General features: G+C 42.4%; 1 non-coding gene across 1 annotated transcript; it reads left to right on the top strand.

Annotated features, from left to right (window-relative positions):
- Positions 1–488: 488 nt before the first annotated feature.
- trnak-cuu (transfer RNA lysine (anticodon CUU)) lies at positions 489–561 on the top strand. Its single transcript has one exon. It is a non-coding gene; the product is annotated as a tRNA-Lys (tRNA).

Raw genomic sequence — 561 nt, 5'->3', positions numbered from 1 at the left:
ATATCTCCCTCAGACTCTCTGACTATGTTTTTATTACGTTGACATATTTTGCTCCTTGCTCTGTCCATTATTTCGCTGTCTGTGTGTAACCGAGGTTCACTGGATTGATTTCTGCGTTTCTCCTGCAAGGAGAGAATCAGTGGGATGAGTCTGTTCGCTCTGGAGTTTAGAATTATCAGAGGTGATCTTACTGAAAAGTCTGAAACGGGGAAACCGTTTGACAGTGCAAATGTTGAGTTCCCTCCACTCCTGACTAAATTATTAAGAACAAAGAAAAATAAGGTGAATGATGTTAGAGGAGGTTGGAATATTTGGGAGAGGCGAAGCTAAGAATTTCAACATGTGAGTAATGTTATTAATGACTGAGAGGAATGGATGGGAACTTTGGGGATTATGTCAGTAGATTCATTGTAAACTTTGAAATCAGAACAAGCTGAGACACCAGATGGAAAAACCATATTTGTTATGGAAAGTCGGTTACTCCATGTGCCCGGCTAGCTCAGTCGGTAGAGCATGAGACTCTTAATCTCAGGGTCGTGGGTTCGAGCCCCACGTTGGGCG

This window comes from Mustelus asterias, unplaced genomic scaffold (assembly GCF_964213995.1).
Source record: "Mustelus asterias unplaced genomic scaffold, sMusAst1.hap1.1 HAP1_SCAFFOLD_277, whole genome shotgun sequence".
NCBI classification, from domain to species: domain Eukaryota; kingdom Metazoa; phylum Chordata; class Chondrichthyes; order Carcharhiniformes; family Triakidae; genus Mustelus; species Mustelus asterias.
Note: the sequence above shows the minus strand (reverse complement) of the source record. Positions and strands in the feature narration are given on the sequence as shown.